Below are 25,202 nucleotides of genomic sequence, written 5' to 3'. Positions count from 1 at the left end.
ATGTAAGGGGAACCCCTTGGATCTAGATCTTGGAGTTCTTGGTGTTCTCCTTCTTGTTCTTCCTCTCATTTTATTCCCTAGCATTAGTTGCTTCGGTGGGATTTGAGAGAGAAGGACTTGGGCACTCCGTGTGCCCTTGCCATTGCATTTGTTGCATAGGTTTGAGTTCTCCACGGTGATACGTGGAAGTTACAAGTTGAGAAGCTTATTACTCTTGGGTGCTTGGTGCCCTTGAGCTTGTTCCTCTTGGGTGCTTAGGCGCCCTAGACGGTTGGTGGTGTTCGGAGCTCAATCATTGTGGTGTAAAGCTCCGGGCAAGCGTCGGGGTCTCCAATTAGGTTGTGGAGATCGCCCCGAGCAATTTGACGGGTACCGGTGACCGCCCCCAAGGGTTGCCAAAGTGTACGGGTTCGGTGACCGCCCCCAAGGGTTGCCATTTGTACGGGTTCAGTGACCGCCCTCAAGGGTCCCTTAGTGGAATCACGGCATCTTGCATTGTGCGAGGGCGTGAGGAGATTACGGTGGCCCTAGTGGCTTCTTGGGGAGCATTGTGCCTCCACACCGCTCCAAACGGAGATTAGCATCCGCAAGGGTGTGAACTTTGGGATACATCATCGTCTCCGCGTGCCTCGGTTATCTCTTACCCGAGCCCTTTACTTATGCACTTTACTTTGTGATAGCCATATTGTTTCTTGTCATATATCTTGCTATCACCTTAAGTAGTTTTTCTTTCTTAGCATAAGTTGTTGGTGCACATAGGTGAGCCTAGTTGTTGTAGGTTTTGTGCTTGACAAATTAACCGCTAGGTTTATTCCGCATTTGTTCCAGCCTCAACCGTAATTATTTTAAAGCGCCTATTCACCCCCCCCCCTCTAGGCGACATCCACGATCTTTCAATTGGTATCAGAGCCTCGTCTTTCTTTGTTGGGCTTAACCGCCTAGAGAGTAAAGATGTCGACTAGGGTATTAGGATTCTCTGACACTCTTAGTTTCGATGGCACAAATTTTGATGTTTGGGTAATTCGCATGCTTAATTTCTTTAGGGTCATGGACCCAAATTTGGAGCGAATTGTAGATATGGGTTTTTCTCCTCCAAAGGATCCCCAAAGATTATCTTTACAGGAAGGGAAAAACTCTTATCTCAATGCTCAAGCTTCTAATGTGCTTTTCGATGCTTTGAGCAATGTAGTTATATTTCAACTCATGCCGTTCCAGGATGCTCATGAGTTGTGGATGAAGCTTCAAGATAAATATGGTATGTCCAAGATTTGTAGGGATGATTGTTCTCCCTCCACCTCTGGCCGTATAGTCTTCTCAACTTCTTCTACTTCACCTACATGTGGTTTGCCACAAGGTAATAATATGGTGAGTAGTGTCAGTCATTGCAATGATGATAGTGTGCTTTTTGTGGATGATTCTTCATCACTATATTATTGCAATGCTCCGTCTTTGGGCCTTAGCACTTCGAGCACTCCAAATGTTTCACTTGCTTGTGTTGATAGTCCTTGCATATCATGTAGAAATTGCTTGACTAAATCTCATGATGATATGCTTGCTATATCTTGTTGCCATGATAAAAATGCATGTATTTCCTCGAGTTGTTGTGCTAACAATGTAGATGAAACCCAACACTCCATGGAACAAGATGTGGTCTTGAATGGTGCTTCAAGGGATCCTATATCATCATCTACTGTATTTTGCCTTATGGCCAAGGCTTCAAAGGTATCTCCCACTTTGAATCCCAATATATCTTGTGATGATATTGATGATGGCAAGAGTGATGATGATGTTGATTATGATGAAGAGAGTGATGATGTTGCCTCCTTAAAAATTAAGGGGGAAATGATTTTAAAAGCTCTTCTTAAGAATAAAATTGCTCGTTCCAACTTCGTGGAAATCATGTCTATTGCTATTGAGGGCAAGAAATATATTGATGAATTGGAATCTCGTCTTGAGGAGCATGAGGTCACCATTGATAAAATGGAAGGTCATGAGCGTGATTACGCTAATGAGATTGCGGACCTCTCTCAAGCTCTTGAACTTGAACAAACCACCAAGGAATCTCTTGAGGAGACTTTTGCTCTAGAATTATCTAGAGTGAGGGAATCTCGTGATAGAGCTCTTGAGGTGGCCAATGATTTTGAAACTAAAAATGAGGAGCTTGAAGTTGTGCATGCTAAACTCCTTGAGGACTTTGAGCACCTCGAAAATGGCTCAAGGGTCATTAAGAGTGAGCTCATCAAACTCACCAAGTCTCATGCTCAACTTAAAGCTTCATATTCAAAAGAGCTTGCCAAGTTGTCTTCTCCTCTTGTTGCTAATGATGATGCTTGTGCTACTAACTCTATCTCTTGTGAAGCATCCATATTGAAGGAGAATGTTGAGCTAAGGGCTCAACTTGAGTTGTTATCTAGCAATTATGGGATGTTGGAAGAAAATCATGTAAGGCTCACAAGCTCTCATGATGATCTTCTAGTATCCCATAATGTTCTAAAGATAGCTCATGAGGCCATGCTTGCTAAGGTAACATCTAGTGAGCCTCATGTGGATACTAGCACTACTTCTAGTCAAAATGCTATATTGATATGTGCTAGTCCTTGTAATTCATCTACTCACAATGTTGGTACATCTTGTGATGAATTGCTTTCCTTGCCTTGTTGCTCTAACAATGAAGCTTACTCTTCCTCTAGTACTTGTATTGAGACTAACCATGTAGAGGAAATCAAAGAGCTCAAGGCCCAAGTCACTTCTTTGAAGAAAGACTTGGAAAAGAGTCATGAAGGGAAATCCACACTCAACAATATCTTGAGTGTGCAAAAATCCCCCAATGACAAAGGTGGACTTGGATTCAACTCCAATAAGAAGAAGAAGTCCAAGATGAACAAAAATAAGGGCCAAGAACAAGTCAAGAAATCGGCCAAGATTGTTTGCTTCAAGTGCAAAGTAGAAGGGCATCATGTTAGATCTTGCCCATTGAAGAAGAAGGCCATTAGTGTCAAGCAACAAGGGAAGAGGGCACAAGTTCAATCTCGTGCTCAACCTCAAGTTGAAGAAAGGCCACTTCCCAAGAAGACTCAAGTTAATGCTTCTCTTGTTGAGAAATCAAGTGAGAATAAAGTGAAGAGTAGACGTTGCTACTTATGTCGTGAGAAAGGCCACGTCGCTTATTCATGCACTAGTGGTAACTTATCCAACCCAATTATTATTGATGATGTCTATTCTCTTGGGAAGGATAAGGTTGGCAATGTGTTTGCCAAGTTTGTTGGTACTCAAAGTGGTGTCAAGAAAAGAACCATTTGGGTGGCCAAGCCTATTGTGACTAACCTCTTAGGACCCAACTTGGTTGGGGACCAACTAGCTCAAACTTGATCAATAGGTGTTGTTGGAGGTCATTGGAGACTTGGCTACATTATGAAGATTTAAGGGGTCCTCATCATTCATATTGTGTCAAGCCAAGTCATTCAGATTATCTTTCTATCATATATCCAATGTTCCTCCTTGCGGTAACTCATGCTTAAATTGCTTACATTAAAAGTTACTTGTCCCTTAGCATGTTGTTGTTTTGTATCTTGCATGTGCTTGTATATGTTGTGCTTCCAAATTGCTTATCTTGAGAAATCAAGTATGTGCATGTTGGTTTGCACATCATGTACATGTGTGTTGTGTGTTGAGCCTTTTTGCATCTTGTTTATTTCTTAGTTGGCTCTTGTGAGAGATTAATGGAATATCACATTATGGGGGAGTGATGTGCTTTGTGCACCTCAATCCTATAAATGTGTGTACATGAGTAATACCATCTAGTATTGATATTTCAAGATTATCTAGTCTCTAGGTGGTATATCTCTCATGAGAAATTCAAATTCTAAATTTTCCATTAATTATCTCTTGTTGGATCCTTTTAATTGCCTCTTGTCTATCTTTAATTGGTTTCACATTATGGGGGAGTAATATGCTATGTGTGTATTACTAGCCTAGAAAATGTGTACATTTGAGATATTGTCACCTAGAATTGACATTGTAAATTATCTTGTTCCTAGGTGGCATGCTAGCTCTACAAGTTGCAATTTGCTTGTGTTTGGTGTGAAGATGATGTCGGATATCCTTGCTATCTACCACCGGGAATTATTTCCATTTACTTCTTGTCTTTTGACAATTGGTACTCACTTTTGTGGTAGAATTTATTGATCATCTTTACATTGGCTTTTGTTTTTTTTCCTTTTCTCTTGCCAAGGTTTGTGTCAACTCCCGTTGTCTTCCCTACCACTTGTGGATCTTGTTTTTTTTCTCGTCCTTGTCTAGTGTTTTCTAGATATAGTGAAAGTGGTGATCCCACCTTGTGCATTTTGTATTCAAATGCAAATTCTCTATAATGCACTAGTCTTGGGGGAGCTATCCTATTCTCTATAGAACACTCTTCTTGCGATCCTTATCAAGTGTGTGTTGGTGGAAGGCAAGCCGTTTTCGTTTTGGTACTTTGTGCTATCATGAAACTTTGTAGAGAGCTTGGTTTGTTTGGAACCATCCTCTCTTTTGGGAGTCTGATATCTTTTATTTTGAGTGTATCAATGGATATCTCATTCTTTGATGTATCTTTTATGGATATCCTCCAAGTGATGTTTTATTCATTTGGTATCCTTTTCACTTGGTATTTCTTTGTCTTTTGGTTTTGGGTTTTGAAGTCTTGAGCATGCATGTTTTCTTCATGTATTTTATTTGTCACGCTTTCTTTCTTTGACTCAATATATGGGAGAAACTCCACCTAGTCTCAATTTGGATGAGATGTGCATGATATTCATTTTCATATCTATATGCACATATTTATGTGGAGTTTGTCCTATGTATTGGTGTTTCTAACTATTTGGTCCCGATGAGTTTGGGTACCGTTTAGTTTGTGTTGTTCTTATAGGAACATTAGGAGATGCATTGGATGCTCGGCTCACTCACAAGGAAGGTGTTGTCACCATGTGCATATTGCAGTCAAGCTAGGATGATCAATGAACTACTATCTACCTTCAATTGGTATCTACTACATCCTTCCAATGGTATCTCGGTAACAAGTATCATCATCTACTACATGTACACATTACTTGCATCAACCTTGTGTAGGTTGTATCATGGCATGTATTTCATTCTTTCTTGTGATACTTGTCTCCTTTCTCAAAGCATCTCAACGATGATCTCATGTTGCTAGTTGTGATGTCTTTGATGTTCATGGGTAGGAATTCATTTATATACAATAAGACCATATCTAGCCAAGTGCTATGCTTTCAAGCAAATATCTTATTGGTATATTTATGAATTCCTTGTGGATATCTTGTTCCTTCATGTTGTAACTATTTCGGGTGTACATCCCTCTTTGTAGATATATATCATCATGATTTTGTCTACCTAGAACCTTATACACTTGAGAGAAATTACATCTCTAGTTGACATCCTTTCTTTCACGTCCACCTTGTCTTTCTTATGTTAATTCTTTGGTGGCTCCGTGAAAGCTTTTGCCTTGAGTGCGTGTCCTCTATCGTTGCATCTTGATGCACTCTTGTGTGGTGAAGATTATTTTCCTCTTGCTCATCCTTACGAGGCTTTTGCCATCTTAATTGGTACCCCTCGTCTTGATGAGCCTCTCATCGTCTATCTTCACCACGGGTTGTCACAAGCATGGGTTCTCTATTTTCTTTTAGTAAGCTTGTGAACCCATTTGCTAGTTGTGTGTGAGAATGAAAGGCTTTGCACCGTGTATCTCATTCATTCAAGACTATGTTGATGCTTATGCTCATCCGTATATTAGTCTTCTCATGTGCTTTGCCATGACTCACACACATCATTTTGGTTGAGCCTATTCTTAAGTTGCCTATTTTACAATGTTGCTCAACCATGTGCTTGTTGCAAGCGCTAGCCTTAGTTTCCTATATGCTCTCTTGCACTGGTTGTTAGTTTCTGTTGACTTTGGGGGAGCTATGATCCTATTTTGTGCACTTTGTATCCAAATACAAAAATTCTTGATGTGCACAAATCATGGGGAGCTTCTCTAGTTTCTTTAGAACAATCCTCTTCTCATATCATAATATCTTTTTCATGTGGCTCGTAGGATCTTTGGTCTAGTGGTTCAGTTGATATCTTTTGATAGCTTGCTTCAATTGGTATCTTTTGATTGCTTGATTGCTTGTTTCTCTCTTTGTTATGTCTTTGTGGCATATCATTCTTTTGCAATCTTGGTGCCTCAATATAGTTGGTCTTCCTCCAAGTATTACCTTTGGATATGTGTATGGCATTCCACTCTCTTGTTGAGAAATACACAACTTTTGGAGGAACACCTTTTATATTGGTCTTCTTAGCTTTTCGCCCATTTTGGCAATCGATGCCAATGGGGGAGAAGTTTCAGAGAGTTTTATGGAGAAGTCTTTAGAGTTTTCTCCTTGCTTCGGTTTTGTTCCTAAGCATTTGCATCTCATGCGCATGCATTATTGGTTGTTGCATTGCATGGTGATGCATAATTCCTTATATAAACTCTCTTGAAAGTGATTGTCATGAATTACCAAAATGGGGGAGATTGAAAGGACATGCGGTGCCCCCATGTGTGGTTTTGGTAATTGATGACATTCTCTATGGACTAATGGTTGCATTGAGTTATATTTGAAGGATTTGTCCATAGGCATTTCTTGAAGTCCATGTGTTGGTTTCAAGGAGTTTATGTGTTGACCAAGGTGCTATGAAGGAATTATCCAAAGATTGGTCATGTGAGTGTTGAGCTTATTGCAAGCATGTCTTGAAGAATAAGATTGTGTGATCATTCATGTTTACCTTCAAGACATCATCCAAACGAATATAGTTGGGAAGATTCAAGGTTGATCAAGACTAAGTCAAGAGTGAATCAAGTTGATCAACTCACAAAGCGTAGAAGATGTACCGAGAGGGATCAAGTGATCCCATGGTATGGTAAGCATTATCCATTGCACTTTGTTTACTAACTCATGGTCTATATGAGAGTCTATGTGGGGTTAGGTACGTGTCCATGGTCTTGCGTCAAGAGGAAGATATCATACAACCCATGGAAAGGATGACATCAAGTGGTGATCGTCATCAAGATTGCCGTGTGCAAGTTCAAGTGGAGCATCACGAAGAGATCAAGTGCTTGAAGCTTGCCATCCATTGTGGTGTCAATGGACTTGTGAAGATGTGCCGAAGAGTGGCTCACCCATAGTGGAGTATGGGGGAGCAATCATCTAGTCTCCATCGACCCAACACAATCAAGAAAGGTGGTCCATCTTGAGGAGGACAAGATCGTCATCATCTAGCTCAAGTGGATCATGTGCAAGGCAAAGGTTTGCCCTTGATAGGTTTTCTATTTTACTGGTCTCATGGTGGAAGTTGGGAGACCGGGTTATAGGATCGATAGCCGTACTATCAAGGGGGGCTCCCAAGTGAGTAGCTTGATCGTATCGTCCGTCGAGAGCTCAAACCATTGCATACTTGCATCATGTTTCTTGGTTCTTGTTTGGTTCTATTTGTGAGTCTTAGAGCTTATGGTCATCTTTATGACAAGCTTGAGTTCATCGAAAACGGAGTTTGCATGCGGCTTCTATGATGTTTTCGGTGTTGGAGGTTTTACCGGTCTTTTCCGAGGAAGGGTTCTCACCATTTTCTTTTGGGCCTTTTCTAATTTTCTTTTTATTGGTATTTCTCTCAAGATTGTGTTAGCCCTTGTCCCTAGCTTTCCAACAAACTTGGTTTCGTCGAATTCGGAGTCCGAATGCAGAAGTTATGGTAGTTTTGGTGTTCTCAAAAGGCTGCAGCGGTACTACCGCGGGTAGGAGCGGAAGTAATTTTTTACTACCGCCCTTGGGAGTGGTACTACCGCTCTTGGGAGCGGTACTACCGCTTGGAGCAGTGCTACCGCAGCTACTTCCGTGGCTACTTCCGCTCGGGACCAAAAACTCGTCACAAGTCCAGCGGTGGTAGGCACGGATATAATTTTTTAGTACCGCTCGCAAGCAGTAGTACCGCTTCCCTTAGTAGTAGTACCGCTACCCCTTGCGGTAGTACCGTGATGTCAAGCGGTACTACCGCTCGGTGCGGGCTGTGAGCATAACGGTTGGATTTTTGCCCACCTATAGAAGGGGGTCTTCTTCCCCATTGAACCTCATCCTTTGAGCTCGTGTTCTTCCCCCATTGTTGACCTTCTTCGAGCTTGCTAACTGTTAATCCCTCCATGGATTCTTGCTAGTTTTTAGGGAAAATAGAGAGGAGATCTAGATCCACATTTCCACCAATCACTTTCTCCTCTATGTGAGGGGAACCCCTTGGATCTAGATCTTGGAGTTCTTGGTGTTCTCCTTCTTGTTCTTCCTCTCATTTTCTTCCCTACCATTAGTTGCTTCGGTGGGATTTGAGAGAGAAGGACTTGGGCACTCCGAGTGCCCTTGCCATTGCATTTGGTGCATAGGTTTGAGTTCTCCACGGTGATACGTGGAAGTTACAAGTTGAGAAGCTTATTACTCTTGGGTGCTTGGTGCCCTTGAGCTTGTTCCTCTTGGGTGCTTAGGTGCCCTAGACGGTTGGTGGTGTTCGGAGCTCAATCATTGTGGTGTAAAGCTCCAGGTAAGCGTCGGGGTCTCCAATTAGGTTGTGGAGATCGCCCCGAGCAATTTGACGGGTACCGGTGACCGCCCCCAAGGGTTGCCAAAGTGTACGGGTTCGGTGACCGCCCCCAAGGGTTGCCATTTGTACGGGTTCGATGACCGCCCTCAAGGGTCCCTTAGTGGAATCACGGCATCTTGCATTGTGCGAGGGCGTGAGGAGATTACGGTGGCTCTAGTGGCTTCTTGGGGAGCATTGTGCCTCCACACCGCTCCAAACGGAGATTAGCATCCACAAGGGTGTGAACTTCGGGATACATCATCGTCTCCGCGTGCCTCGGTTATCTCTTACCCGAGCCCTTTACTTATGCACTTTACTTTGTGATAGCCATATTGTTTCTTGTCATATATCTTGCTATCACCTTAAGTAGTTTTTCTTGCTTAGCATAAGTTGTTGGTGCACATAGGTGAGCCTAGTTGTTGTAGGTTTTGTGCTTGACAAATTAACCGCTAGGTTTATTCCGCATTTGTTCAAGCCTCAACCGTAATTATTTTAAAGCGCCTATTCACCCCCCCCTCTAGGCGACATCCACGATCTTTCACAGAGGAACATGTATTAGTCATGAAGAAAGCAATAGCAATAAACTTAACAATCATTATGCTAACCTAATTGATGGGTATGCTAAGCTAATTGATGGGTCTTGTCCATCGCATCATTCTCTAATGATGTGACCCCGTTCATCAAATGACAACACATGTCTATTGTTAGGAAACATAACCATCTTTAATTAACGAGTTAGTCATGTAGAGGCATACTAGGGACTATATGTTTTGTCTATGTATTCGCGCATGTACTAAGTTTCCGATTAATACAATTCTAGCATGAATAACAAACATTTATCATGATATAAGGAAATATAAATAACAACTTTATTATTGCCTCTAGGACATATTTCCTTCAGTCGTTCACGCCGGCACGTTGCAAAGCTTTCTTCATCTCCTTGAAGTACTCATCGATGGACTTGGATCCTTGGATGGTGCTCTGCAATTGGCGGTGAAGATGTTTCATGTAGGTGGAAGGCACAAACTCTCGCCGCATAGCTTTCTTCGTCTCTGGCCAACTCATGAAGGCCTTTATGTTTACTTTGCTTTTAGCAGGCCTTTCTGGTTTTAGCATAAAACCGAGTTTAAAAAAATGTGAACACTTTTTTTAGGGTTATGTGAACACTTACTTAGTTGCATGAAAAAATATTTAGAAAAAGTGTGTTGAATTTTTCATAAATAATGCTTGAAATTTTTAAAAGACATGCATACATTTTTGAAAATTATGTAAAATCTTCAAAAAATCAGAAAAAACTACTCCCTCCAATTCATATTACTTGCCGTTACAATAGCAAAGTCGTATTAAAACAACAACAAGTAATATGGATAGGAGGGAGTATAACTCCTATGTTTTTTTCATAAGCTGATTATTAGAAACATGAACATTTTTGAGAAAAAGTTATACATTTTTTAAAACAGTCGAAAGTCCCCAAAAAGAAAAAAAGTATAAAAGGAAAAAACTGGCAAAAAAACTGTGAAAACAACAGAAATAAAAACACCAACCAGACAAACCGCTATTGAAACCTATGGAATGAAATAATTTTGAAAGAAAATCGCTCGCCATCTACGGGGGCGGCGAAAACAGGGCGGCGGGCGGCACACCGAAGCGCTGCAACCGTGGACCATCAATGACGGGAATCTCATCCGGTCGACGGGGAAGTAGCAACTGAATCAATGACGGATGTGCAACCTAAATCGAGAGCGGGGAGAGGTTCTTTGCGGAGCACCGTCCTCGGAGACGACGCGCGGTCTGGCCGTCGCGACCGAGCGTGCCATGACAGCAGCTTCTGTTCCTGCGACAAGCTGTGGCGGGGACGATTCGCTTCGGAAGGCATCGCCATTGACTAGTATGAAGGCGAGGGAAGAAAGAAAACAACGTGGGGGACGAAATCAAACAGCTGTACGTAATTCAATCGGGTGGCTGGGGCGAGACCGACCCAATTATATTCAGGTATGCGATTGTGTACCGTGGGCCCGAAACGTGGTACAGAAGCCTCAACTTTGTTCTGGATACTACTCTCATTGTTGCTATCCAGTGGGCCTGAAAAGAGCAACTGTGATAGCGTCCGTCCGTTTCTGATCAATCAAGACGTGATGTCCGTGTCAGGCCGTTAGGTGGCTGTCGGGTTGTCACGCGGTGGATGGCTGCATGATGGGGGTGGGGGTCCAACCTTTTTCAACAAAGACCCCATGATGGTAGAAATCATAGCTACTAAGCTCACAATCGTATCAAATTTGCTTTTGATCTAGGCATATGTAGACATGTTTGTTTCGGTATTCAGCACAACCCAAGGCTTGTATCTATGAACATTGCTTTGAATCCAAAAGTGGCCACGTCCGCGGGGAGGATCGGGCTGCTAGTCGAATGTAATGCACGGTCGAGCACGGCCTCGCCCACCACAAACACGAAGAATCAGCACCGGATCGCAAGTCTGAGGTGAATGGATCTGCACCCTCCTCCCATTTGAAACGAGGGAGACACCAGATCTGACAGCTCCGACCAACGGAGTGGACGTAGTCGCCGATCCGGTGTTGTACGGCAGCAGACGTGTTGCCATGCATGGCCCGTTGCGACCTCACGTGCTTTTGCGTGTGACGGTCACTCACTGTCGACGAGAATGACGACTATGAATGGGACGGCTCGGAGACGACAGTGGTGGAGACAGGGGGCTAGTAGCCCCCTCTCCTAACATCACTGGTTTGCTACTAATCTGAGGATGAACACTGAACATGCATTAGTGTAATTTGGCTCTTACAGTCAAAATTTTGTGTCATTTTAGCCCTCCTATCCTTTAATTCCTGACTCCGCCACTGGTCGACACTTGGTAGTGTCCAACACCCCTCTCTTGTAGCTCCGCCCGGTAAGCTGGTTGTAGCTATATGGCAGACTGCGGTTGTAGCACCACCACACTACTAGGGAAAACCCTAGTAGTAGCGTGGGTTTAATGCCCACTAGCACTAGTAGCGTGGGACACTCCCGCGCTACTGCTAATCTAGCTAGTAGCAGCGTGTTTACTATCCATCACTACTAATATTCTTTTTTTAGTGTATTTATACGCCGTATATAAATTTTGGTACAATACCAATTATGAGGATTATATCATTATGTCCATAACAGTGTGCTAAATGAAGGTGGATTAGGTTCAAGTGGAGGCAACATATGGTGCATGTCAAAAGTATACTACTAATCCAAACTTGATCTAGTTTGGACTATAGTAGTACTTTCGATGTGCACCACATGTTGCCTCCACTTGAATCTAATCCGCCAGCACAAGCTATTTAATCATCATCATAGTCATTACCACCAACAGTAGCTATTTAATCATCATAGTCATAGTGTAGCACATCATCACCTTCAAACTCATTCTAGCTAAGCTAGTCACCACCAACACGAGCTGCGGTAGTTATCTAATCACCACCAACACTAGCTAATAATAATCATCATAGTCATTACTACCAACACTAGCTATTTAATCATCATAGTCATAGTGTATCACATCATCATCTTCAAACTCATTTCTAGCTAGCTAATCACTCCTACTGCTCTCTCTCAGGTAAAATAGCATAAAACATGTGTAGCACTCTTGCTTCATCATGTTGGAGCATGCAGATGAACCTGCCTACTAATCGTGGGATGCGCTTCTGATTGCTACCCCCTAGTACTTCTCTGCGATCGTTCACAATTTTGCTCTAGTCTTTCACTATTAAGCATTCCTCGCTTTTAGAAATCCTGAATGCACTAAAGTGCATTGTAGAATGTCTTGGCCGTAAGCTAACCATTCTCATGCAACCTTTAGTCTCGATTCAATGAAGCACAACATTCATCAGGAGTCCCTGTTGAAGAACATCGTATAGTAACATACTTAGCAATGAAGTTAGCTTAAAAAATAATGTATGCAAAAGATGCACTGAGGACAAATAGTAAACATCTTACCATCTTTCCTAAATAGATGTGACCGTAGTTCAGTACGAACACTATTGGTCGCACGTTTTAAGTACTAAGATTTTCAAGTTCATGAAAATAATTTGTCTTGACAGTATGAAGATTCTCAAGCCATGAAACATAATGACTTATCTCCTCGCAGTTTAGTTCAGCCCCGGAACAGTAGTAGGTCCTATCTACCAAGCGCTGGACATGTTTGTTTGAATGAAATAAGCTGTCAACAGAAATTAGTTGTCAACTATTTTTGAATAAACAATATCAAAGACATAAATATGGTTGAGAATGGTATAACTGGAGGCGTCTGCACATCGACCCAGATGTCGATACTACCTTCAATATCATCTTCCGGACAAATATCAAAGGTGATAACCATATTAGGCTCAAATGCATAATTCTTGCATAGTGCTTGCCAAGTTTTATATTTAAAATAGGTGTAGGTGTCTGCGTTGTATAATTTTACGTGGAAAGTATAACCATACTCGGTCTTCAAGTAAACTCTCTTTACCTGCATAGTAGTTTTCATATGACTGAAACCTATCTTATCCAAGACAAAAACTCTTGCATGGCAGGGGATACGCTAGTACAATAGTAAAAAAATTAAATTATAAGTTTAAGCAAATGAAGCAGATGTCATGCTTAATTATGAAAAAAGACTTGTCATTGTGACTTACTGTATCCACTTCGAAGTTCTCCTCCAGCTTGATGCTGAAGCGCCTATCATCATCTAGGAAGATTCTGTCGCACAGGTGCTACGTCTTGAGCTAGCGTTGGTTTTCCCCGAAGAGGAGAGCGTGATGCAGCAAAGTGTAGCGTAAGTATTTCCCTCAGTTTTTGAGAACCAAGGTATCAATCCAGTATGAGGCTCCTCAAAAGTCCCACGCACCTACACAAACAAACTGAGAACTCGCAACCAACGCAATAAAGGGGTTGTCAATCCCTTCACGGCCACTTGCGGAAGTGAGATCTAATAGAGATAGTATGATAAGATAAATATATTTTGGGTATTTTATGATATAGATGCAAGAAAGTAAAGATGCAAATAAACGTATATCGAAAGCAAATATGATAAGAGATAGACCCGGGGGCCATAGGTTTCACTAGATGCTTCTCTCGAGAGCATAAGTATTACAGTGGGTGAACAAATTACTATCAAGCAATTGATAGAAAAGCGAATAATTATGACGTTATCTAGGCATGATCATGTATATAGGCATCACATCCAAAACAAGTAGACCGACTCCTGCTTGCATCTACTACTATTACTCCACACATCAACCGCTATCCAGCATGCATCTAGAGTATTAAGTTCATAAGAACGGAGTAACGCTTTAAGCAAGATGATATGATGTAGAGGGATAAACTCATGCAATATGATATAAACCCCATCTTGTTATCCTAGATGGCAACAATACAATACGTGTCTTCCAACCCTTTCTATCACTAGGTAAGAACACCGCAAGATTGAACCCAAAGCTAAGCACTTCTCCCATGGCAAGAAAGATCAATCTAGTAGGCCAAACCAAACCGATAATTCGAAGAGACTTGCAAAGATAACTCAATCATACATAAAAGAATTCAGAGAAGATTCAATTAATATCCATAGATAAATCTGATCATAAACCCACAATTCATCGGATCTTGACAAACACACCGCAAAAAGAGATTACATCAAATAGTTCTCCACAAGAGAGGGGGAGAACATTGTATTGAGATCCAAAAAGAGAGAAGAATCCATCTAGCTAATAACTATGGACCCGTAGGTCTGAGGCAAACTACTCACAACTCATAGGAGGGGCAAGGATGTTGATGTAGAGGCCCTCCATGGCCGATTCCCCCTCCGGCAGAGTGCCGGCGAAGGCTCCAAGATGGGATCTCGCGGATACAGAAGGTTACGGTGGTGGAAATTGTGTTTCTTGGTGCCCCTGGCACTACTAGAAAAAGGCCTGCTAATCACACTCTGTGGTCAAACTTCCCGAAAGGTCACCCATCCTCACACTACTCCAGCCCAAGCACGCTTAACTTCAGAGTTCTATCCCCCCCCAGCACCAGCTCACTTCACAGGCACTTGTTCATATATCTAGCATGTCAATCCTATTAAACCTTGTTGATGTTTAGGACTTTGTTCATGTTCATGAGTGTGATGAAATTTTGAAAAATTATTTCAAACTTCCCGGTCATATTACATATCATATTTTGAAAAAAAATTCCCGAAAAAAATTTGAAACTAATTTTTTTTTCTGTTACTAGTGGCGCACCAAGCAAACGGTGCGCCACTAGTAAGTTTGAATCTTTTTGAATTTTTTTGCCTCCAGATCTTAAAAGCCCCATAACTTTTTTTCTGTTAGGTTTTTGAGGATTTTGAAAATGTTTAATTTCCTGATATAAAGTAAAAGGGATGACACTCGCACTAGCACACAACTCACATAAGCCATGATAACAATGACCTCATATTTTAACTGAGACAACAGGCATGCCAACAACGGGTTTATTCTTATCTTTAGAATCTGGGTTGGCAATTCTAGCAGCTTCACCAATGAAATAGATAACATGTCTGGTACGTCTCCAATGTATCTATAATTTTTTATTGTTCCATGCTATTATATTATACATCTTGGATGTTTTATATGCACTTTGGTACTATTTTATATCATTTTTTGGGACTAACCTTTTAACCTAGTGCCTAGTGCCTAGTGCCAGTTGCTGTTTTTCCTTGTTTTTGACTTCTACAGAATAGGAATATCAAATGGAGTCCAAATGGAATAAAACTTTACGATAAATTTTCTTGGACCAGAAGAAACCCAGAAGACTTGGAGAGGAGTCCAAAAGCCCTACGAGGAGGCCACAAGCCGTAGGAGCGTGCCCCAGGAGGGGGGGGGCAGGGCTTGTAGGCTCCTCGTAGACCTCCTAACCCTAATTCCAACAAGATATATTCTCAAATATTACCCATATACCATAGGCATCCATAAAAATACTTTTTCGGCGCCGCAAGCTTATGTTCTCGTGAGATCCCATCTTGGGGCCTTTTCTGGCACTCTGTCGCAGGGGGATTCGATCACGGAGGGCCTCTACACCAACCTTGCTGCCCTTCCAATGATGTTTGAATAGTTTACCAAAGACCTACGGGTCCATAGCTAGTAGTTAGATGGCTTCTTCTCTCTCTTTGATCTTCAATACAATGTTCTCCTCGATGTTCTTCGAGTTCTATCCGATGTAATCTTCTTTTGTGGTGTGTTTGTTGAGATCCTATGAATTGTGGGTTTATGATAAGATTATCTATGGATATTATTTGAGTCTTCTCTGAAATCTTTTATGCATGATTTAAATAGCTTTGTGTTTCCTCCGATCTATTGATTTGGTTTGGCCAACTAAATTTATCTATCTTGCCATGGTAGAGGTGCTTTGTTATGGGTTCAATCTTGCGGTGTCCTCACCTAGTGACAGAAGGGGTAGCGAGGCACGTATTATATTGTTGCCATTAAGGATAAAAGGATGGCGTTTATATCATATTGCTTGAGTTTATCCCTCTACATCATGTCATCTTGCTCAATGCATTACTCTGTTCTCTTGAACTTAATATTCTAGATGCAGGAAGGAGTCGGTTGATGTGTGGAGTAATAGTAGTAGATGCAGAATCGTTTCGGTCTACTTGTCACAGACGTGATGCCTATATTCATGATCATTGCCTTAGATATCGTCATAACTATGCGCTTTTATATCAATTGCTCAACAGTAATTTGTTCACCCATCGTATATTTTCTTTCAAGAGAGAAGCCTCTAGTGAAACCTATGCCCCCGGATCTATTTTCTATATTATATTTTCATATCAATAAAACCAAAAACCTAAAAATACCTTGCTGCAATTTATTTACCTTTACTTTATGTTGCCTTTTATTTATCTCTTATATCTATCTCTATTAGATCTCTTGCTAGTGACCGTGAAGGGATTGACAACCCCTTTTTCGCGTTGTGTGCAAGAGTTTGTTAGTTTGTGCAGGTGCATCTTTTGGGGACTTGCTTGTTCCTCCTACTGGATTGATACCTTGGTTCTTAACTGAGGGAAATACTTATCTCTACTTTGTTGCATCACCCTTTCCTCTTCAAGGGAAATAACAACGCAAGCTCAAGAAGTAGCAATGCCCACCAATATTATCGACCAAGAGATCTTTAACCATAGCAATACTAGGTTCTACTTTAATTTGTTCAGATGGTCTAAGTGCTCTAGTATTAGTTTCGTTAACCACAATTGAGACTTTAGCATATTATTTTATCCTAATAGGGAAAGGTGGTTTTTCAATATAAGCAGTAGGCACAACATGGTTAACTTTATAAATAACAGTTTCATCTTTAATTATAACTGGCTTCTCAATCTTTTATTTAATAGGGGGATGATATTTGAACCACTTATCCTTGGGGAGGTCAACATGAGTAGCAAATAATTCACAAAAAGAGGCTACTATCTCAGAGTCAAGTCCATATTTAGTGATAAACTTTTGAAAAGCATCGGTATCCATAAAAGATTTAACACAATCAAACTTAGGTGCTATACCCGACTCATTACCTTTCTCAAGTTCCCAATCTTCAGATTTGCGTTTAATTATTTCAAGAAGGTCCCACCTGAATTCAATAGTTTTCTTCATAAAGTAGGCAGTCGAAGAAGAATTGAGCATGGTTTATTTATCATGAGAAAACCTAGCATAAATTTTTTGTAACATAATTTCCGTTGAGCGATCATGATAGGAGCATGTATACATCATGTATTTAAGCCTCCCCCAAGATTGAGCTATTCTTTCTCCTTCACGAGGACAAAAATTATATATATAATTCCGATCACGATGAACTAGATGCATAGGATAAAACTTTTGATGAAATGCCAATTTCAATCCATTCCAGTCCCAAGCTCCAATATCATCACATAGCCTATACCAAGTCAATGTTTTCCCCCCCAAAGATAAAGGGAAAACCTTCTTCTTAACCTCATCTCCGGGTAAACCTACAAGCTTAAATAATCCACAAACTTCATCCACATAGATTAGGTGCAGGATGTAGTGTTTCATCTCCTGCATAAGGATTAGCTAGAAGTTTCTCTATCATAGGAATATCATAACCAATTTTTTCAGTAGGTGCAGTAGGTTGAGGAGAAACTCTTTGAGCTTCCGGTCGAGGTGAATATAGCCCTAACAAACCCCTCAAAGAATTGTTCTCCATAGTAACAAGTAACAGTAAATTTAAGCACATAATATAATTTTTTCCTTACCAAATTCCACTCACCAGAAGCGCTCCACTCCCCGGCAACTGCACCAGAAAAGAGTTTTGATGACCCACGAGTATAGCGGATCAATCGTAGTCCTTTCAATAAGTGAGAGTGTCGAACCCAATGAGGAGCAGAAGGAAATGACAAGTGGTTTTCAGGAAGGTAATTTCTGCAGGCACTGAAATTGTTGGTAACGAAATTTTTATAACAAGATACTTTGTAACGAGAAAGTAATTATAATGAAAACAAAATTGCAGCAAGGTAGCCCAATCCTTTTTGTATAAGAGGACATGCCATACCGGTCGCTTATAATAAGTAAAACGTTCTTGAGGGCACACGAGAATTTCATCTAGTCACTTTCATCATGTTTGTTCGATTCGCGTTCGCTACTTTGATAATTTGATATGTGGGTGGACCTGTGCTTGGTTGCTATTATTACTTGAACAAGCCTCCCACTTATGGTTAACCCCTCTCACAAGCATCCGCAACTATGAAAGAAGAATTAAGATAACATCTAACCATAGCATTAAACATATGGATCCAAATCAGCCCCTTACGGAATAGCGCAAAAACTAGGGTTCAAGCTTCTATCACTCTAGCAACCCATCATCTAATAGCTACTCCACAATGCATTCCCTTAGGCCCAAATATGGTCAAGTTTGATGTAGTCGACGTTCACATAACACCACTAAGCGAATCACAACATACACATCATCAAAATATCGAACAAATATCAAATTCAGATGATTACTTATGACAAGACTTCTCCCATGGCCTCAAGAACAAAAGCAACTACTCATAAATAATATCCATGCTCAAGAACAGAGGGATAATAAATAGTATAATGGATCTGAACATATAATATTCCACCAAATAAACCAACTAGCATCAACTACCAGATATAATCAACACTACTAGTCACCCGCATGCACCGATATGAGGTTTTGATACAAAGATTGAACACAACAGATGAACTAGGGTTTGAGATGAGATGGTGTTGTTGAAGACGTTGATAAAGATTGGCCCTCCCAAGATGAGAGTGTTGTTTGTGATGATGATGGATTTGATTTTCCCCTCCCGGCCGGAGGGAAGTCCCCCTGGCGGAATCACTCCGTTGGAGGAAAAAGTGCTCCTGCCCAAGTTCTGCCTCAAGACAGCAGCGCTCCATCCCGAAAGTCCTCTCTTTATTTTTTCTAGGGCAAAAGACCTTATATACCAGAAGATGGGCACCGGAGGATGGGCAGGAGGCCCTGGTGCCTAGTGGGCACCTGGGTGTCCCTTTACTTCAATTTTTTTATATATTCCTAAATAAATCTTCATAAAATTTTAGCTCATTCGGAGATGTGCAGAATAGGTATCTCTGACATAGCTTTTTCAGGTCCAAAATTCCAACTGCCAGTAATCTCCCTCTTTGTGTAAACCTTGCATATTATAGGAGAAAAGGCATTAGAATTACTCCGGAAGGTGTGATATAAAATGGACGTATCACATACCAGCTTGCTCTCTAGCAGTCAAACATTTCACTATGAATAAAGCAAAGTATGCACAACAATAAATTGCAAGCTAGTAGCTCAGGATTTCGACACGCCCCTTTCCTCTCCCATAATTAAAGTGCGGAGGAAGCCCTCAAACTCCTCTGGTTTAGGATCTCTTAATTCCCCGTCAGAAGGGATCAAGCACATCTATAAAATTCAGCAAGCGGTATCTCATGATGTTCAACATATAAATCAAAACACACCATGGGTGGTTCGAGCCTATTCACGAAATGGAAATTTTGCACAAAGGAATTTGTAAGGATGTGGTGCTGGTCACACTCATCTATGAGAAAGTCGACCAATCTGGCATTTGCAACGAATTGCGTAAACTCTTGGTAGAATCCGCCTTCGTTCATGAAGGCATTATGCGGCTATTCGCACGGCCGAATCCTACGCGGAATGTCGAGGTCACTGTCTAAGGAGTCCCCACTGACTCCCTTGGCATTCCGTTCTAAAGAGCTTCTCTGAAAGAAGCTCATTTTTCCTATGAAAAATTTCTGAAATTTTTGGGACACAAAATGACATCAATAAAACTTAAGATTGATAACAAATACCCATATGAATGTCTAGAGGCTATATCAAGCATTCAAACTACTTGTAACTCAAATAATTCAATATGCAAGCTCATTTTCAGTAGCACTAAGAGGAGCTAATCATGCAAAATATAACCCACTAAAGTAAAAAACTAATTGCAGCAATGGAGGGGTCACACACCAATGAGCAATCCCCCAGAACAGTTTTGAAAATGGAGTTCCCAGCAAAGAGATGGAAAATCTCAGGTCTGGGTGCCAGAACTCGAGGGAGACAACTACCAGGATTTTTTTCTAGAGGTAAGAGACGAAGTGAGTTAAAGGGATAAGCGAGGGGGTCCCTATGGGGCCCACAAGCCATCATGGCGTGCCCTGGTGCCTCGTGGGCACCTGGGGCATCCCCGTGGTTTGTGTTCAGTGCCAGAAATTCTTAAATATTCTAGAAAAATTCATGTTAAAATTTTATGTCATTCTTAACATTTCTATTTTTGGGCCATTTTTTATTGCACAGATACAGAAAACATGATAAACCTGGCATTTTGTTGTATTTAACTAACAATAACAGAAAATGAATTGTAGGTACAGAAAGTTGTGCTTACAAAATTCATCGACCACATGACCCTAAAAAAGAATCCATTAATAAGGTTGATCAAATCTTATTAACAAACCATTTTCGAATGACACGAACCTGAAGAATCTTCATATAACACTAAGTTATCTCAATGGTGATATGCATCTCCCCTTATATAACAATATAATTTACTTAGTGAAGAAAGAAAGGAAAGGCTTAATAAAGTTAACTTACGTATTAACACTACTGAGATGGAACAACATAATAAACTAGTGTTAATTATGAATATGTTGTGATCATGCATCTTAGTGCCTTTTCCGACTGGTACTACTCCCTAGGATCTGAATTGGCTCCATGCGCACACTGCTATGGTTTGCAGGCTATTCTTGTGAAGACCCTATACACCATTACAATTCCTTAAACAACATGTATGACAAATGCAAGAATGCATGGTATCAGTAGAATGTAGACGGGGTCAAAGAACTGCAAACCTTATTAGTAGCAGAACACTCAAAACTCATTGGTTTCCATAATTATGCCATGATAATCTTTTCATCCTTAAAATTGAACTTTCCAGGCACACCATCAAGGGGCTAAGGTCTTGAGTTTAGGCCCCAGCTTTCGCAATTTATCCAAAAATTGCTGCTGCCCGACTTCCCACGTCATAAACGAGAGGGGATCTTGAAGTGTATATGTGGTCCATGTGGATGACCTGGCCCTTTTCATCAATTCGAACATTTGGTTGCGTTGGCTCGTGCATGAAGTTCGGACGTCCTGCGCGTGGAGGAGAGGAGGGAGTGGTGGTCAAGAGAGGCAATTTCATGGCAGCGTGGTGTTTCATGGAGACAAGGGAGAGAAGGGCTGTCGAAAGAGAATGATTGGACAAGGGGATTCATCATGGGGATAAAGAAGCTATAAGGATAATGTTGGGGATGAGCGGTTGTGCACAACCCACCTAGCAGATGACCCTGCGCGCGTGCGTGGCCGCGACCGGAGGAGCAAGAATTTAGGTCACAATTTAACACATGCCACCATGGCGGCTACTATGGGCAACATGTACCTATCTGTCTATATAAACCCAGCAACATCCCGACCAATATCCAGGGGTGTAGGCAGGCACACATAGATACATACATACCATGGAATTCGTGCTAACTGTGTTGCTACTTTCTATTGTGTTGTGCATCAGCGCAGTTGCCGTCTTCCGGCGTCGTGCTTGGGCTTGGGCCGTCCACGACGGTCAACAGCTGATCATCGAGATCCGCGACCCTACCATCGCCCGCCGAGCGCTCATGGACCACGCTGATGCCTTCTGCAACCGACCACTGAACCTATTCCCCGTGGCCCTGGTCAGCGGGCGTCGCCGCAGTCACAGCGACAACCTCATGTCCGTGCCCTACGACCCGCGTTGGCGCGCTCTCCGGTGCACCCTCAACGCCGCGGTCCTCCACCCATCACGTCTTGGACACACGGACCCGCTGCGCCTCGAGGCCATGGATACTCTCGTTGCTGACCTCCGCGTTCTCGTCCGGTGCGGCGGCGGCGGTGAGATTGTCGTCCGCGACATCCTCAGCGCCGCCGTGTTTCCGCTGGTGGCTCGCATGTGCTTCAGTAGCGGCGTGGACGAGGGTCACGTATGCGCCATGCGTGACTTGCTCCAGGCCTTTGTGCTGGCCTTTGATGGCAGCAAAGATTTTGCCGGCTCCAAGACGGCGAAGGTGCTGCACTGGAGGCAGTGGCGCCGGTTCCTCGCCTTCCGAGGCAAGCAGGCTGAGCTTTTCCTCCCTCTGGTAAACGCAAGACGGAACGCTAACCGTCATCTCACGCTCAGCGGTGGCCTGCCGGCATATCTAGACCACCTCCTCGACGCCCGCGTCCCCGTCGACGACGACACAGCCGACGGCAAGGCCCTGCGCCCTCTCATAGACGACGAGCTGGTGAGCCTTCTCTCGGAGTTCCTCGGTGCTGGGCCAGTGACCGTGGTATCCAGCATGGAGTGGACCCTCGCCCACCTCGTGCTCCAGCCGGAGGTCTAGAACAACACCCGACGCGAGGTCGACGCCGTGGAGGGCGCATTGTCCGAGGCACGCGTCCGGCAGATGAAGTACATGCACGCCGTCGTGCTAGACAGCATTCGGCTCCACCCGCCGATTCTGGTGTTGCTGCGCGACGTGCCTGATCAGGCGGTCGCCGAAATCCTGGGATGCGCCGCCGCCGCCGTGCCGACGGAGGGGATGCGGGCGCACTTCAACATGGGAGAGATCGGCAGGGACAAGAATCCTTTGGGCCCCGGCACCAGGCCCACACCCACGCCCACGCATGCGTGGGCCTGGTGACGAGGATTTAGGTTTTTTTGAAACAGTCAACCCCTGACTTGGTAGTTATCAGCGGAAAAATAAAATTTGGTAGTTTTTTGAAACCCTAACCTGTAAAGTAGTAGTTTTATGCTATTTACTCAGCCAGCAAGGTAGGAAAGGCTGATCATGCCACTGAATTGAAGCAAGCCTCAGTACATGGGCGTGGCTGCTCACTATACTGTACTGCGTGGGCGTGGGTGTGGGCATGAGCGTGGTAATCATTGTTGTGGTAGGGTGAAACCCTAAATGGAGGTCTTTCACGAATTGGAGCTAGTGTGTTTATTTACAGGAGTACGTGTTGAGCTTTTGTGATTGTCTGTTCAAATTAATGTGTTGTGGTACTTGCTTCATTTTCAACAATTTGCTTGCAAGAATTAATAGATAGATCCATGAATGGACATATAAAAAAGCTGGTGCTCACATATATTTACATGTAGCATCTGGTGCGTTTAGTACGAGCAAGAAGAATGTATTGAGCTCGCTCGCAGCAGGTTACGTGGGGGGTGTGCTTTGGCATGCTGTGCTGCAGTGTGTGTGCAGCAACAGTCGACTACCACTTCCTCTGGATGAACACAACCAGAGCAAAGCAAGCAAACTTATTAGAGGAAGAAGGTGTTTGTAATTCAGTGCGTAGGGTCCTCTCCAGGAGTGTCAGTCTGGATCTTCTTCAAAAAGGTGCGTCTAAGCATTGATTGACTGTCGATCGATCAAGCCAGCCAGGCAGGGGAGGAGAGGCTGATCATGCCACTGAATTGAAGCAAGCCTCGTGCCTGGGCGTGGCTGGTCACCGTACTGTATTGCGTGGGCGTGGCTATGGCTGCTCACTGTACTGTACTGCGTGGGCATGGGCGTGGGCGTGGGCGTGGTAATCATTGTTGTTGTAGGGTGGAACCCTAGATGGACATCTTTCACGAATTGGAGGAAAAATCCCCAAGAATAAGAAGAACCCAAAGGGGAGAAACAAGAGAAACACTCAAATTGACTTGATTCAATCACACATGTGCTAGATCCAATCACACAAAGAGAGATACAAAGGTCTTAATCCAACACAAGAAGATACAAAAGGTAACTAGTTCATCCCAAACCTATGAGGAGAGAGGTCTCTATGATCCTATGATGGGATCCTTCCCTAGATGGGGTCTTGAATCCACTAGGGATCTTCTCCATGGGAGGTCTTAATCTCCATGGGAGAGGTCTCTCTCTCAAGAGGAGGTACAAGGAGAAAATTAAGCTCACTAAATTATGTCATATACTTGGCTAACCTCCCCAACAAGCTAGGTGAGGAGTATATATAAGCTAGGGACGAATTGGGGTAAAACAAGGGTACATAGGTAAATTATTATGCCGAAATACGGGTAGCTACGGTGGAGGGTTCGGGCACCCGGGGGTCGCCTGGAGACGGAGGGCCGGGCACCGGGGGTGAAGTCCGGGCACTTGGTGCGCGCCTGGGGAGGGGGGCAGGGCACCCGGGGGTGTGAGGCCTTGGTGGCTGGCGGGGCCGGGCACCCGGGGGTCTGGGCACCCGGGGGTGGATGGTGCGGGCACCCGGTGTGTCCAGAGACCTTCCGGTGCTTCGTGCTTCTCGTGACTTCTTCTTCCTTCTCTTCTTCCATGGGTGCTTGGGATCCCTCCAAGCTTCTTCATGGACTTCATCTTGGTACCTAAGAATGCATAGAGTTTCCATTTGAGGTAGAATCCAACTCTCATGTGAATACGAACGAAACTCGAAGAGGAAAGAGTTAACCTCGGTTTCGATGGTGCGTCCGCGTGCTCTTATCATGGTCCACGAGGTGCTTGATGAGTTGTAGTAGAGTCCATGGGGATCACGTAGGGATGCTCCGCATCATCTCCCCCCCCCCTTGGGAGAGATCCGTCCACGGATCGTGATCTTCATCACCATGGTATTGGGACAAGTCCTTGACGTTGAAGATGTTGGTGTCGCACATCATATATGCCTTCACATGACCTGGTTGTCTCATGATGGTGCTGCCTTGTGAATCCTTCAAAATGAAAGAACATGACAAACACTTGGAAAAACAAATAAGATTAGTGCAAATGCAACACCTATCATTCGTGTGGTGAAATACCCAGCAAGTGTTTTCATTATTCTTATCATAAGAAAGGATAAGGCAATGTGGCATGGTATGTAAGCGTGTGATCCGATAACAACCAAATACAATAGGTTCAATCAAATAAGCATGCATCACAAATTAGGTGTCCGAGTCTCCAAGATCAATAATCATAGCATGGTTGCACACGAGGCATGTGAATATGATAGAGGCAACTAATGGACACAAGTGACAATGTTCAGATAAATCATGTGAATGGCATGAACAT

General features: G+C 42.9%; 1 pseudogene; it reads left to right on the top strand.

Moving 5' to 3' along the window:
* The first annotated feature begins 21,633 nt into the window (after positions 1-21,633).
* Positions 21,634-23,116, top strand: LOC119366734 (annotated as a pseudogene).
* The last annotated feature ends 2,086 nt before the right edge of the window (positions 23,117-25,202 follow it).

Source organism: Triticum dicoccoides, chromosome 2B, assembly GCF_002162155.2.
Source record: "Triticum dicoccoides isolate Atlit2015 ecotype Zavitan chromosome 2B, WEW_v2.0, whole genome shotgun sequence".
Classification (NCBI taxonomy): domain Eukaryota; kingdom Viridiplantae; phylum Streptophyta; class Magnoliopsida; order Poales; family Poaceae; genus Triticum; species Triticum dicoccoides.
This window is presented reverse-complemented; position numbering and strand designations above follow the sequence as displayed.